Source organism: Triticum aestivum, chromosome 7A (genome assembly GCF_018294505.1).
Source record: "Triticum aestivum cultivar Chinese Spring chromosome 7A, IWGSC CS RefSeq v2.1, whole genome shotgun sequence".
Classification (NCBI taxonomy): Eukaryota; Viridiplantae; Streptophyta; class Magnoliopsida; order Poales; family Poaceae; genus Triticum; species Triticum aestivum.
In genome coordinates this window covers 468,941,148-468,958,237 of record NC_057812.1, presented here as the reverse complement: position 1 = coordinate 468,958,237, position 17,090 = coordinate 468,941,148, and positions in this window count along the sequence as shown.

Below are 17,090 nucleotides of genomic sequence, written 5' to 3'. Positions count from 1 at the left end.
GTGCTTCCAAATACCCTTAAACCAGTTTTGCCATAACAGTCCACCATACCTACATATGGATTGAATAAGATCCTCCAAGTAAGTTGTCATCGGTGCAAAGCAATAAAATTTCTCTCTAAATATGTATGACTTATTAGTATGGGAGAAATAAGCTTTATACGATCGTGTGATATGGAAGAAATAGAAGCGACAGACTGCATAATAAAGGTCCATATCACAAGTGGCTATATAAAGTGATGTTCTTTCACACTAAGATTTTGTGCATCCAACCATAAAAGCGCATGACAACCTCTGCTTCCCTCTGCGAAGGGCCTATCTTTTACTTTTATTTCCTACCTTGTATAAGAGTCATGGTGATCTTCACCCTTCCTTTTTACATTTTATCCTTTGGCAAGCACAGCATGTTGGAAAGATCCTGGTATATATGGCTAATTGGATGTGAGTTTTCATGAACTATTATTGTTGACATTACCCTTGAGGTAAAATGTTGGGAGGCAAAACTATAAGCCCCTATCTTTCTCTGTGTCCGATTAAAACTCCATACCCATAAATATTGTGTGAGTGTCAGTGTGAAAGACTATATGATAGTTGAGTATGTGGACTTGCTGAAAAGCTCTTATATGTTGACTCTTTCCTATGTTATGATAAATTGCAATTGCTCCAATGACTGAGATTATAGTTTGTTAGTTGTCAATGAAGTTTATGACTCATACTTGAAATTGTGATTGAATTATTACTCTAGCATAAGAAATCATATGACAAGAATTATATAAGTTGTTGTTCTAAGAATGATCATGATGCCCTCATGTCCGTATTTTATTTTTATCGACACCTCTATCTCTAAACATGTGGACATATTTTTTGATTTCGGCTTTCGCTTGAGGACAAGCGAGGTCTAAGCTTGGGGGAGTTGATACGTCCATTTTGCATCATGCTTTTATATCGATATTTATTGCATTATGGGCTGTTGTTACACATTATGTCACAATACTTATGTCTCTTCTCTCTTATTTTACAAGGTTTCCATAAAGAGGGAGAATGCCGGCAGCTGGGATTCTGGGCTGGAAAAGGAGCAAATATTAGAGACCTATTCTGCACAGCTCCAGAAGTCCTAAAACTTCAGGGAAGAGGTTTTCAGAATATATAAAAAATACTCAGCGGAAGAAGTTCACCGGGGGGGGCACACCCTGCCCACGAGGGTGGGGGTGCGCCCTACCCCCCTGGACGCGCCCCCTACCTCGTGGGCCCCCTGGTGGCCCTTCGACGGCCATCTTCTGCTATATGAAGTCTTTTGATGGGAAAAAAATCAGAGGCCATCTTCTCGGACGAAACTCCGCCGCCACGAGGCGGAACCAGTCTAGGGCTCTGGTGGAGCTATTCTGCCGGGGAAACTTCCCTCCGGGAGGGGGAAAACCATCGCCATCATCATCACCAACGCTCCTCTCATCGGGAGAGGGCAATCTCCATCAACATTTTTCACCAGCACCATCTCCTCTCAAAACCCTAGTTCATCTCTTGTATCCAATTCCTATCTCCAAGTCCGGGATTGGCACCTGCGGGTTGCTAATAGTGTTCATTACTCCTTGTAGTTGATGCTAGTTGGTTTATTTGGTGGAAGATCGTATGTTCAGATCCTATATGCATATTAATACCCCTCTGATTATGAACGCAAATATGCTTTGTGAGTAGTTATGTTTGTTCCTGAGGACATGGGAGAAGTCTTGCTATTAGTAGTCATGTGAATTTGGTCTTCGTTCGATATTTTGATGAGATGTATGTTGTCTCTCCTCTAGTGGTGTTATGTGAACATCGACTACATAACACTTCACCATTATTTGGGCCTAGAGGAGGCATTGGGGAGTAATAAGTAGATGATGGGTTGCTAGAGTGACAGAAGTTTAAACCCTAGTTTATACGTTGCTTCGTAAGGGGCTGATTTGGATCCATATGTTTCATGCTATGGTTAGGTTTACCTTAATACTTTTGTTGTAGTTGCGGATGCTTGCAATAGAGGTTAATCATAAGTGGGATGCTTGTCCAAGTAAGGATAGTACCCAAGCACCGGTCCACCCACATATCAGATTATCAAAGTACCGAATGCGAACTTTATGAACATGATGAAAACTAGCTTGACGATATTCCCATGTGTCCTCGGGAGCGCTTTTCTCTATATAAGAGTTTCTCCAGGCTTGTCCTTTGCTCTAAAAAGGATTGGGCCACCTTACTGCACTTTATTTACTTTTGTTACTTGTTGCTCGTTACAAATTATCCTATCACAAAACTATCTGTTACCACTTATTTCAGTACTTGCAGAGAATACCTTGCTGGAAACCGCTTATCATTTCCTTCTGCTCCTCGTTGGGTTCGACACTCTTACTTATCGAAAGGACTACGATAGATCCCCTATACTTGTGGGTCATCACTCCTAATCAACAATATGTCATCCACATATAATATTAGAAATGCTATAGAGCTCCCACTCTCTTTCTTGTAAATACAGGCTTCTCCAAAAGTCTGTATAAAACCATATGCATTGATCACACTATGAAAGAGTATATTCCAACTCCGAGATGCTTGCAGCAGTCCATAAATGGATCGCTGGAGTTTGCACACTTTGTTAGCACCTTTAGGATCGAAAAAAACCTTCTGGTTGCATCATATACAACTCTTCTTTAAGAAATCCATTAAGGAATGCAGTTTTTACATCCATTTGCCAAATTTCATAATCATGAAATGTGGCAATTGCTAACATGATTCAGACAGACTTAAGCATCGCTATGGGTGAGGAGGTCTCATCCTAGTCAACTCCTTGAACTTGTCGAAAACCTTTCGCAACAAGTCAAGCTTTGTAGACAGTGACATTACCGTCAGCGTCAGTCTTCTTCTTGAAGATGCATTTATTCACTATGGCTCACCGATCATCGGGCAAGTCAACCAAATTCCACACTTTGTTATCATACATGGATCCCATATCAGATTTCATGGCCTGAAGCCATTTCGTGGAATCTGGGCTCATCATTGCTTCCTCATAGTTCGTAGGTTCGTCATGGTCTAGTAACATGACTTCCAGAACAGGATTACCATACCACTCTGGTGCGAAACATACTCTGGTTGACCTACGAGGTTCGGTAGTAACTTGACCTGAAGTTTCATGATCATCATCATTAACTTCTTCACTAATTGGTGTAGGCATCACTCAAACTGATTTCTGTGATGAACTACTTTCCAATTCGAGACAACTATAACTACCTCATCAAGTTCTACTTTCCTCCCACTCACTTCTTTCGAGACAAACTCCTTCTCTAGAAAGGATCCATTCTTAGCTACGAATATCTTGCCTTCGGATCTGTGATGGAAGGTGTACCTAACAGTTTCCTTTGGGTTTCCCATGAAGACACATTTCTCCGATATGGGTTCAAGCTTATCAGGCTGAAGCTTTTTAACATAAACATCGCAACCCCAAACTTTAAGAAACGACAGATTAGGTTTGTTGCCAAACCACAGTTCATATGGTGTCGTCTCAATGGATTTAGATGCTGCCCTATTTAACATGAATGCAGCCGTCTCTAAAGCATAACCCCAAAACGATAGTGATAAATCGGTAAGAGACATCATAGATCGCACCATATCTAATAAAGTACGGTTATGACGTTCGGACACACCATTACGTTGTGGTGTTCCAGGTGGTGTGAGTTGTGAACATATTCCACATTGTTTCAAATGAAGACCAAACTCATAACTCAAATATTCACCTCACGATTAGATCGTGGAAACTTTATTTTCTTGTTCAATGATTTTCCACTTCACTCTGAAATTCTTTGAACTTTTCAAATGTTTCAGACTTATGTTTCATTAAGTATATATATCCATATCCGCTCAAATCATCTGTGAAGGTCAGAAAATAATGATACCCGCCGCGAGCCTCAACACTCATCGGACCGCATAGATCAGTATCTATTATTTCCAATAAGTCAGTGGATCGCTACATTGTTCTGAACAATGGAGTCTTAGTCATCTTGCCCATGAGGCATGGTTCACAAGCATCAAGTGATTCATAATCAAGTGATTCCAAAAGCCCATCAGCATGGAGTTTCTTCATGCGCTTTACACCAATATGACCTAAACGGCAGTGCCACAAATAAGTTGCACTGTCATTATTAAATTTGCATCTTTTGGCTTCAATATTATGAATATGTGTATCACTAGGATCGAGATTCAACCAAAATAGACCACTCATCAAGGGTGCATGACCATAAAAGATATTACCCATATAAATAGAACAACCATTATTCTCTGATTTAAATGAATAACCATCTCACATCAAACAAGATCCAGATATAAGGATCATGCTCAACGTTGGCACCAAATAACAATTATTCAGGTCTAAAACTAATCTTGAAGGTAGTTGTAGAGGTAGCGTGTTGATGGCGATCACATCGACCTTGGAACCATTTCCGACGTGCATCGTCACCTCGTCCTTAGCCAATCTTCCTTAAATCCATAGCCCCTGTTACGAGTTGCAAATATGAGCAACAGAACTAGTATCAAATACTCAGGAGCTACTACGAGCATTAGTAAGGTACACATCAATAATATGTATATCAAATATACCTTTCACTTTGCCATCCTTCTTATCCGCCAAATACTTGGGGCAGTTCCGCTTCCAGTGACCAGTCCCTTTGCAGCAGAAGCACCAGTTTCAAGCTAAGGTCTAGACTTGGGCTTCTTCCCGGGAATAGCAACTTGCTTGCTATTCTTCTTGAAGTTCCCCTTCTTCCCTTTGCCCTTTTTCTTGAAACTAGTGGTCTTGTTAACCATCAACACTTGATGCTCCTTCTTGATTTCTACCTCCGCAGCCTTAAGCACTGCGAAGAGCTCAGGAATTATCTTTTCCATCCCATGCATATTATAGTTCATAACGAAGCCTTTATAGCTTGGTGGCAGTGATTGAAGAACTCTGTCAATGACACTATCATCCGAAAGATTAACTCCCAACTTAGTCAAGTGGTTATGGTACCCAGACATTCTGAGTATGTGTTCACTAATAGAACTGTCCTCCTCCATTTTGCAGCTATAGAACTTGTTGGTGACTTCATATCTCTCAACTCGGGCATTTTCTTGAAATATTAACTTCAACTCTTGGAACATCTCGTATGCTCCATGATGTTCAAAACGACTTTGAAGTCCTGATTCTAAGCCGTAAAGCATGGCACACTGAACTATCGTGTAGTCATCAGATTTAGCTTGCCAGACGTTCATAACATGCGAAGTTGCTCCTCCAGTAGGCATTGCACCTAGCGGTGCATCAAGGACGTAATTCTTCTGTGCAGCAATGAGGATAATCCTCAAGTTATGGACCCAGTCCGTGTAGTTGCTACCATCATCTTTAAACTTAGCTTTCTCTAGGAACGCATTAAAATTCAAGGGAACGGTAGCACGGGCCATTGATCTACAACATAGATATGCAAAAACTATCAGGACTAAGTTCATGATAAATTTAAGTTCAATTAGTCATATTACTTAAGAACTCCCACTTAGATAGACATACCTCGAGTCATCTAAATGATCACGTGATCCATATCAACCAAACCATGTCCGATCATCACGTGAGATGGAGTAGTCTTCAATGGTGAACATCTCTATGTTGATCATATCTACGATATGATTCACGTTCGACCTTTCGGTCTCCAGTGTTCCGAGGCCATGTTTGTACATGCTAGGCTCATCAAGTTTAACCCGAGTATTTTGCACATGCAAAACTGTCTTGCACCCATTGTATGTGAACGTAGAGCTTATCACACCCGGTCATCACGTGGTGTCTCGGCACGACGAACTGTTGCAACGGTGCATACCTAGGGAGAACGCTTATACCTTGAAATTTAGTGAGGGATCATCTTATAATGCTACCGCCATACTAAGCAAAATAAGATTCATAAAAGATAAACATCACATGCAATCAAAATATGTGACATGATATGGCCATCATCATCTTGTGCCTTTGATCTGCATCTCCAAAGCACTGTCATGATCGCCATCGTCACTGGCTTGACACCTTGATCTCTATCGTAGCGTCGTTGTCGTCTCGCCAACTATTGCTTCTACAACTATCGCTGCCACATAGTGATAAAGTAAAGCAAGTACTTGGCGATTGCATTTCATACAATAAAGTGACAACCATAAGGCTCCTGCCAGTTGCCGATAACTTTTACAAAACATGATCATCTCATACAATAATATATATCACATCACATCATGTCTTGACCATATCACATCACAACATGCCCTGCAAAAACAAGTTAGACGTCCTCTACTTTGTTGTTGCAAGTTTTACATGCTGCTACGGGCTTCTAGCAAAAACCGTTCTTACCTACGCATCAAAACCACAACGATTTTTCGTCAAGTGTGTTGTTTTAACCTTCAACAAGGACCGGCCATAGTCAAATTTGATTCAACTAAAGTTGGAGAAACAGACACCTGCCAGCCACCTTTATGCAAAACAAGTTGCATGTCTCTCGATGGAACTGGTCTCATGAACATGGTCATGTAAGGTTGGTCTGGGCCGCTTCATCCAACAATACCACCGAATCAAAATAAGACGTTGGTGGTAAGCAGTATGACTATGATTGCCCACAACTCTTTGTGTTCTACTCGTGCATATCTGCTACCTCTTGAGCATGCGTTGGTTTTCCCTTGAAGAAGAAAGGGTGATGCAGCAAAGTAGCGTAAGTATTTCCCTCAGTGTTTGAGAACCAAGGTATCAATCCAGTAGGAGACAACACACAAGTCACCTAGTACCTGCACATAAAATCAAGAACCTTGCAACCAACGTGATAAAGGGGTTGTCAATCCCTTCACGGTCACTCGCAAAAGTGAGATCTGATAAAGATAGTAACGTAAATATTTTTGGTATTTTTGTTATATAGATTGGAAAGTAAAGAATGCAAAATAGTAAACGAGATGCGATGTAAATAAAAGAGATGCAATATAATAAGAAAGAGACCCGGGGGCCATAGGTTTCACTACTGGCTTCTCTCAGGATAGCATGTATTACGGTGGGTGAACAAATTAATGCCGAGCAATTGATAGAAAAGCGCATAGTTATGAGAATATCTAGGCAATGATTATGAATATAGGCATCACGTTCGTGTCAAGTAGATCGAAACGATTCTGCATCTACTACTGTCACTCCACACATCGACCGCTATCCAGCATGCATCTAGAGTATTAAATTCGTAAGAACAGAGTAACGCATTAAGCAAGATGACATGATGTAGAGGGATAAACTCAAGCAATATGATATAAGCCCCATCTTTTTATCCTCGATGGCAACAATACAATACGTGCATTGCTGCCCCTACTGTCACTCGGAAAGGACAGCGCAAGATTGAAACCAAAGCTAAGAACTTCTCCCATTGCAAGAAAGATCAATCTAGTAGGCCAAACTGAACCGATAATTCAAAGAGACTTGCAAAGATATCAAATCATGCATATAAGAATTCAGAGAAGAACCAAATAATATTCATAGATAATCTTGTTCATAAACCCACAATTCATCGGATCTCGGCAAACACACCACCAAAGAATATTACATTGAATAGATCTCCAAGAACATCGAGGAGAATTTTGTATTGAGAATAAAAGAGAGAGAGAAGAAGCCATCTAGCTAATAACTACGGACCCGAAGGTCTGTGGTAAACTACTCACGCTTCATCGGAGAGGCTATGGTGTTGATGTAGAATCCCTCTGTGATCGATTCCCCCTCCGGCAGATTGCCGGAAAAGGCCCTAAGATGGGATCTCACGGGTATAGAAGGTTGCGGCAGTGGAAAAGTGCTTTCGTGGCTCTCTGAGATCGATCTAGGGTATAAGAGTATATATGCGAAAGAAGTACGCTAGTGGAGCTACGTGGGGCCCACGAGTGTGGGGGCGTGCCCTCCTGCCTCGTGGCTGCCTCACGGAGTTCCAGACTTCCACTCCAAGTCTCCTGGTTTGCTTTCGGTCCAAGAAAGATCATCGCGAAGGTTTCATTCCATTTGGTATTCCTTTTCTGTGAAACTCTAAAATAGGCAAAAAAAAACAGAAACTGGCACTGGGCCTCCGGTTAATAGGTTAGTCCCAAAAATAATATAAAAGAGCATATCAAATCCCATTAAACATCCAAAATAGATAATATAATAGCATGGAACAATCAAAAATTATAGATACATTGAAGACGTATCAATATCATCTACGCATAGACCCGGATCGGATGTCACTGTAGGGGAACGTAGCATGCAATTTCAAAAAAGTTCCTACGATCACGCAAGATCTATCAAGGATATGCAAAGCAACGAGAGGGGGAGAGTGTGTCCACGTACCCACGTAGACCGAAAGCGGAAGCATTAGGTTAACGCGGTTGATGTAGTCGAACGTCTTCGCAATCCAACCGATCAAGTACCGAACGTACAGCACCTCCGAGTTTAGCACACATTCAGCTCGATGACTTCCCTCGAACTCTTGATCCAGTAGAGGGTCGAGGGAGAGTTTCATTAGCATGACGGTGTGGTGATGGTGATGGTGATGTGATCCGCGCAGGGCTTCGCCTAAGCACTACGACGCTATGACCGGAGGAGTAAACTATGGAGGGGGGCACCGCACACAGCTAAGAGAACAATTGATCTGCTTTAGGGTGCCCCCTGCCCCTGTATATAAAGGAGGAGAGGGAGGAGGCCGACCATGGGGTGCGCCATAGGGGGAGGAAACCGACTTGGACTCCATGTCCAATTCCCCCCCCCCCCTTCCTTCTTCCGGAGGTGGAAAAGGGGGAAGGAGAGGGAAGAGGAGAAGGAAATGGGGGCACGCCCCCTCCCCTAATCCAATTTGGACTCTCCATGGGAGGGGGTGTGGCCACCCCTTGTGGGCTGCCTCCCCTCTCCCCTATGGCCCATGTAGGCCCATAACATTCCCCAGGGGGTTCTGGTAACCTCCTCGTACTCCAAAAAATACACAAAATGATCTGGAACCATTTCGGTATCCGAATACCGTCGTCCAACATATCAATCTTTACCTCTTGACCATTTCAAGACTCCTCGTCATGTCCGTGATCTCATCCGGGACTCTGAACAAACTTCAATCACCAAAACACATAACTCGTAATACAAATCGTCATTGAACATTAAGAGTGCGGACCCTACGAGTTTGAGAACTATGTATACATGACCGAGACACATCTCCGGTCAATAACCAATAGCAGAACCTGCCTACATATTCTACGAAGATCTTTTTCGGTCAAACCGCAATAACAACATACATTATTCCCTTTGTCATTGGTATGTTACTTGCCTGAGATTCGATCGTTGGTATCCTTATACCTAGTTCAATCTTCTTACCGTCAAGTCTCTTTACTCGTTCCGTAATGCATCATCCCGCAACTAACTCATTAGTCACATTTCTTGCAAGGCTTATAGTGATGTGCATTACCGAGAGGGCCCAGAGATACCTCTCCGATACTCTGAGTGTCAAATCCTAATCTCGATCTATGCCAACCCAACAAACTCCTTCGGAGACACCTGTAGAGCATCTTTATAATCACCCAGTTACGTTGTGACGTTTGATAGCACACAAGGTGTTCCTCCGGTATTCGGGAGTTGCATAATCTCATAGTCAGAGGAATATGTATAGGTCATGAAGAAAGCAATAGCAATAAAACTTAACAATCATTATGCTAAGCTAACGAATGGGTCTTGTACATCACATCATTCTCCTAATGATGTGATCCCGTTCATCAAATGGCAACACATGTCTATGGTCAGGAAACTTAACCATCTTTGATTAACGAACTAGTCAAGTAAAGGCATACTAGGGACACTATGTTTTGGCTATGTATTCACACATGTATCAAGTTTCCGGTTAGTACAATTCTAGCATGAATAATTAACATTTATCATGATATAAGGAAATATAAATAACAACTTTATTATTGCCTCTAGGGCATATTTCCTTCAGTTTCAAGAGTCTACAATTCATGGCAGATATGCCATTTCTACCATGAACAAGTGAAATGTTATAATAACATATGATATAGAGGGTCTGAGACTAGAGAGGAGGCAGAGGATGATTACTCCAAGTTTTCTAGCAAAGAGAAGAGCAATCATGGAGTAGGCAAGGGTGTAGGTCAGATCATGTTAAGTGGGCTGAAGAACTTCATAATCTTGGTCCATTTTGCCTCCATTGTGGTTTTGTTTGTGCTCTTGTGATCGTATGTAACATGCAATGGTAACACTCCTTAGGATGGTAGATAGTAAGCTGACCACATTAGGGTGCATGGTAACTACATCGAGCCTAACATATGCAACCAAACACCAACTTAGTGCATGAGCCCAACAAAAAATCATGAAACATGGGCAATCAAACGTTGGGGGAAAGTTGATGCCCTAATCCATCATGGGCTTTGTGGGCAACCAAACATGATGAAGAATATGGCCCAGAGCTTCTACCACCCCACCCAGGCTGCACTCTCGGCCACATATGCAAGGTGGCAAAATCATGGAAGGAAGCAATCACACTTAATGAGAAATGATGGTCGTCAACTTGCGCAACAATGATGATTGTGGATGAATCCTCATCACCAGCAATTTGAAGATGGTCTATGTTATATTATATGGATAGCATTTAATTTACCTCCACTAACAAGTGATATGTATGTTTGAAAACTAATTAGGGGTTTAACAAAAAACTTGTCTGTTTTGATGGGCCATGTGAAATTGTCGACTGTATTTTTAATAGAACCTAAGTCCAAATTTTTTTATAGTTTATCTTCAAAGCTATCAATGGGATCCATACATGATTCATAAGGCTTTATTACTTACTATTAATTGCAACGATGACCAAAACTATGCTTGTCAACCCTCAACAACTTTTATTCATCATAATTTTTCTATGTGAGCTCATTATTCTCCAACAGATCCACATGATCTCTTTGTTTCTTTTTATTTCTTTCTCTTTTCTTTTATTCACTTAGGATCATGGCTAAAGAATCAAGCCCTTGACTCAACACTAATCTTTATTATATAACTCACGGACTCTTTGCGGTAGAAGCGCCAGTTTCAAGCTAAGGTCTAGACTTGGGCTTCTTCCCGGGAGTAGCAACTTGCTTGCTATTCTTCTTGAAGTTCCCCTTCTTCCCTTTGCCCTTTTTCTTGAAACTAGTGGTCTTGTTAACCATCAAAACTTGATGCTCCTTCTTGATTTCTACCTCTGCAGCCTTAAGCATCGCGAAGAGCTCAGGAATTATATTTTCCATCCCTTGCATATTATTGTTCATAATGAAGCCTTTATAGCTTGGTGGCAGTGATTGAAGAACTTTTTCAATGACACTATCATCCGAAAGATTAACTCCCAACTTAGTCAAGTGGTTATGGTACCCAGACATTCTGAGTATGTGTTCACTGACAGAACTGTTCTCCTCCATTTTGCAGCTATAGAACTTGTTGGAGACTTCATATCTCTCAACTCGGCCATTTTCTTGAAATATTAACTTCAACTCTTGGAACATTCGTATGCTCCATGATGTTCAAAACGACTTTGAAGTCCTGATTCTAAGCCGTAAAGCATGGCACACTGAACTATCGTGTAGTCATCAGATTTAGCTTGCGAGACGTTCATAACATCCGAAGTTGCTCCTGTAGCAGGCATTGCACCTAGCAGTGCATCAAGGACTTAATTCTTCTGTGCAGCAATGAGGATAATCCTCATGTTACGGACCCACTCCATGTAGTTGCTACCATCATCTTTCAACTTAGCTTTCTCTAGGAACGCATTAAAATTCAAGGGAACGGTAGCACGGGCCATTGATCTACAACATAGATATGCAAAAACTATCAGGACTAAGTTCATGATAAATTTAAGTTCAATTAATCATATTACTTAAGAACTCCCACTTAGATAGACATACCTCGAGTCATCTAAATGATCACGTGATCCATATCAACCAAACCATGTCCGATCATCACGTGAGATGGAGTAGTCTTCAATGGTGAACATCTCTATGTTGATCATATCTACTATATGATTCACGTTCGACCTTTCGGTCTCCAGTGTTCTGAGGCCATGTCTGTACATGCTAGGCTCATCAAGTTTAACCCGAGTATTTTGCACATGCAAAACTGTCTTGCACCCGTTGTATGTGAACGTAGAGCTTATCACACCCGGTCATCACGTGGTGTCTCGGCACGACGAACTGTTGCAATGGTGCATACCCAGGGAGAACACTTATACCTTGAAATTTAGTGAGGGATCATCTTATAATGCTACCGCCATACTAAGCAAAATAAGATTCATAAAAGATAAACCTCACATGCAATCAAAATATGTGACATGATATGGCCATCATCATCTTGTGCCTTTGATTTGCATCTCCAAAGCACTGTCATGATCGCCATCGTCACCGGCTTGACACCTTGATCTCCATCGTAGCGTCGTTGTCGTCTCGCCAACTATTGCTTCTACAACTATCGCTGCCGCATAGTGATAAAGTAAAGCAAGTACATGGCGATTGCATTTCATACAATAAAGCGACAACCATAAGGCTCCTGCCAGTTGCCAATAACTTTTACAAAACATGATCATCTCATACAATAATATATATCACATCACATCATGTCTTGACCATATCACATCACAACATGCCCTGCAAAAACAAGTTAGACATCCTCTACTTTGTTGTTGCAAGTTTTATGTGCTGCTACGGGCTTCTAGCAAGAACCGTTCTTACCTACGCATCAAAACCACAACGATTTTTCATCAAGTGTGTTGTTTTAACCTTCAACAAGGACCGGCTGTAGAAAAAATTTGATTCAACTAAAGTTGGAGAAACAGACACCTGCCAGCCACCTTTATGCAAAACAAGTTGCATGTCTGTCGGTGGAACTGGTCTCATGAACATGGTCATGTAAGGTTGGTCTGGGCCGCTTCATCCAACAATACCACCGAATCAAAATAAGACGTTGGTGGTAAGCAGTATGACTATGATTGCCCAGAACTCTTTGTGTTCTACTCGTGCATATCTGCTACCTCTTGAGCATGCATTGGTTTTCCCTTGAAGAAGAAAGGGTGATGCAGCAAAGTAGCGTAAGTATTTCCCTCAGTTTTTGAGAACCAAGGTATCGATCCAGTAGGAGACAACGCACAAGTCACCTAGTACCTGCACATAAAATCAAGAACCTTGCAACCAACGCGATAAAGGAGTTGTCAATCCCTTCACGGTCATTCGCAAAAGTGAGATCTGATAAAGATAGTAACGTAAATATTTTTGGTATTTTTGTTATATAGATTGGAAAGTAAAGATTGCAAAATAGTAAACGAGATGCGATGTAAATAAAAGAGATGCAATATAATAAGAAAGAGACCCGGGGGCCATAGGTTTCACTACTGGCTTCTCTCAGGATAGCATGTATTACAGTGGGTGAACAAATTAATGCCGAGCAATTGATAGAAAAGCGCATAGTTATGAGAATATCTAGGCAATGATTATGAATATAGGCATCACGTCCGTGTCAAGTAGATCAAAACGATTCTGCATCCACTACTGTCACTCCACACATCGACCGCTATCCAGCATGCATCTAGAGTATTAAATTCGTAAGAACAGACTAACGCATTAAGCAAGATGACATGATGTAGAGGGATAAACTCAAGTAATATGATATAAGCCCCATATTTTTATCCTCGATGGCAACAATACAATACGTGCATTGCTGCCCCTATTGTCACTTGGAAAGGACAACACAAGATTGAAACCAAAGCTAAGCACTTCTCCCATTGCAAGAAAGATCAATCTAGTAGGCCAAACTGAACCGATAATTCAAAGAGACTTGCAAAGATATCAAATCATGCATATAAGAATTCAGAGAAGAACCAAATAATATTCATAGATAATCTTGTTCATAAACCCACAATTCATCGGATCTCGGCAAACACACCACAAAAGAATATTACATTGAATAGATCTCCAAGAACATCGAGGAGAATTTTGTATTGAGAATAAAAGAGAGAGAGAAGAAGCCATCTAGCTAATAACTATGGACCCGAAGGTCTGTGGTAAACTACTCACGCTTCATCGGAGAGTCTATGGTGTTGATCTAGAATCCCTCTGTGATCGATTCCCCCTCTGGCAGATTGCCAGAAAAGGCCCTAAGATGGGATCTCATGGGTATAGAAGGTTGCGGCGGTGGAAAAGTGCTTTCGTGGCTCTTTGAGATCGATCTAGGGTATAAGAGTATATATGCGAAAGAAGTACGCCAGTGGAGCTACGTGGGGCCCACGAGTGTGGGGGCGCGCCCTCCTCCCTCGTGGCTGCCTCACGGAGTTCCAAACTTCCGCTTATCATTTCCTTTTGCTCCTCGTTGGGTTCGACACTCTTACTTATCGAAAGGACTACGATAGATCCCCTATACTTGTGGGTCATCAAGACTCTTTTCTGGCGCTGTTGCCGGGGAGTGAAGCGCCTTTGGTAGGTGGAATTTGGTAAGGAAATATTTATATAGTGTGCTAAAATTTACTATCACTTGTTACTATGGAAAGTAATCCTGTGAGGGGCTTGTTCGGGGTATCTTCACCCCGACCAGTAGAGCAAAGAGCTACTCCTCAACCTACTGAACCTACTAAAAATGAAAATGCCTGCTTTGAAATTCCTTCGGGTATGATAGAAAAACTGCTAGCTAATCCTTCTGTAGGAGATGGAACAAAGCATCCTGATGAGAATCTAATATATGTGGATGAAGTTTGTGGATTATTTAAGCTTGCAGGTGTACCTGGAGATGTTGTTAAGAAGAAGGTCTTCCCTTTATCTTTGAAGGGAGATGCATCGACATGGTATAGGCTATGTGATGATATGGGGTCTTGGAATTACAAACGATTGAAATTGGAATTTCATCAGAAGTTTTATCCTATGCATCTTGTTCATCGTGATCGCAATTATATATATAATTTTTGGCCTCACGAAGGAGAAAGCATCGCTCAAGCTTGGGGGAGGCTTAAATCAATGTTATATTCATGTCCCAATCATGAGCTCTCAAGAGAGATGATTATTCAAAATTTATATGCTCGGCTTTCTGATAACAATCGCACCATGCTCGATACTTCTTGTGCTGGCTCTTTTATGATGAAGACTATTGAATTCAAATGGAATTTATTGGAAAGAATTAAACGCAACTCTGAAGATTGGGACCTCGGCGAAGGTAAGGAGTCAGGTATGACACCTAAGTTTGATTGTGTTAAATCTTTTATGGATACCGATGTTTTCTGTAAATTTAGCACTAAATATGGACTTGACTCTGAGATAGTAGCCTCTTTCTGTGAATCTTTTGCTACTTATGTTGATCTCCCCAAGGAGAAGTGGTTTAAATATCATCCTCCCATAGAAGTAAAAGTAGCTGCACCTATTAAAGTTGAAGAAAAGATTATCACTTATAATGATCCTATTGTTCCTACTTCTTATGTTGAGAAACCACCTTTCCCTGTTAGGATAAAGGATCATGCTAAAGCTTCAATTGTGGTTCGAAAAAGCAATATTAGAACATATACACCTCCTGAGCAAGTTAAAGTTGAACCTAATATTGCTATTGTTAAAGATCTCTTGTTTGATAATATTGATGGGCATGTTATTTATTTTTGTGATGAAACTGCTAGAATTGCTAAACCTTGTGCTAAAGATAAACCTAGACCTGTGGTAGGCATGCCTGTTATTTCTGTTAAAATAGGAGATCATTGTTATCATGGCTTATGTGATATGGGTGCCAGTGCTAGTGCAATACCTATTGGCCTATATAGAGAAATTATGCATGATATTGCACCTGTTGAGTTAGAAGACATTGATGTCACAATTAAACTTGCCAATAGAGATACTATTTCACCAATGGGAATTGTTAGATATGTTGAAGTCTTGTGTGGGAAAACTAAATATCCTGCTGATTTTCTTGTTCTTGGTTCCCCACAAGATAACTTTTGTCCCATTATATTTGGTAGACCCTTCTTGAGCACTGTTAATGCTAAGCTAGATTGCAAAAAGGATGTTGTTACTATCGGTTTAGATGATATGTCTCATGAATTTAATTTCTCTAAATTTAGTAGACAACACCATGAAGAATAATTATCTAAAAAGGATGAAATTATTGGTCTTGCTTCTATTGTCGTACCTCCTAGTGATCCTTTAGAACAATATTTGCTAGACCATGAAAATGATATGTTTATGAATGAAAGAAGGGAAATAGATGAAGTATTCTTTAAATAGGAACCTATTCTGAAAAACAATTTACCTATTGAAATCCTAGGGGATCCTCCTCCACCCAAGGGTGATCCCGTGTTTGAGCTTAAACCGTTGCTTGATACTCTTAAATATGCTTATCTTGATGAGAAAAAGATATATCCTGTTATTATTAGTGCTAACCTTTCAGAGCACGAGGAAGAGAGATTATTGAAAACTCTGAAGAAGCATCGTGCTGCTATTGGGTATACTCTTGATGATCTTAAGGGCATTAGTCCCACTCTATGTCAACATAAAATAAATTTGGAAGAAGATGCTAAACCAGTTCGTGATCATCAACGACAGCTGAATCCTAAAATGAAAGAGGTGGTAAGAAAGGAAATACTAAAGCTCCTTGAGGCAGGTATAATCTATCTCATTGCTGATAGTCAGTGGGTAAGTCATGTCCATTGTGTCCCTAAGAAGGGAGGTATTACTGTTGTTCCTAATGATAAAGATGAATTGATTCCTCAAAGAATTATTATAGGTTACAGGATGGTAATTGATTTCCGTAAATTAAATAAGGCCACTAAAAAGGATCATTACCCCTTACCTTTTATTGATCAAATGCTAGAAAGATTATCCAAACATACACATTTTTGCTTTCTAGATGGTTATTCTGGTTTCTCTCAAATACCTGTGTCAGCCAAGGATCAATCAAAGACTAATTTTACTTGTCCTTTTGGTACTTTTGCTTATAGACGCATGCCTTTTGGTTTATGTAATGCACCTGCTACCTTTCAAAGATGCATGATGGCTATATTCTCTGACTTTTGTGAAAAGATTTGTGAGGTTTTCATGGACGATTTCTC